The sequence below is a fragment of the Metopolophium dirhodum genome, chromosome 5, assembly GCF_019925205.1.
Source record: "Metopolophium dirhodum isolate CAU chromosome 5, ASM1992520v1, whole genome shotgun sequence".
Lineage (NCBI taxonomy): Eukaryota > Metazoa > Arthropoda > Insecta > Hemiptera > Aphididae > Metopolophium > Metopolophium dirhodum.
Genome location: NC_083564.1, coordinates 35,919,400 through 35,919,602, shown reverse-complemented (window position 1 = coordinate 35,919,602; position 203 = coordinate 35,919,400).

Below are 203 nucleotides of genomic sequence, written 5' to 3'. Positions count from 1 at the left end.
ATTATTTTTTATTTTGTATTAAACAATTATTGTTCAGTACACTCAAGTACAGAGCCATTATTATTAAATACATGATTATTGGTTGGAGGGTATTAGTGAACGAAAAGTTTCTCATTGTGGTATTCGTGATCATAAGTGTAATACTACATACCTACGCAACGCATAACTGAAAAAAATGGGGCTCCAATCGTTAATAAGATTAT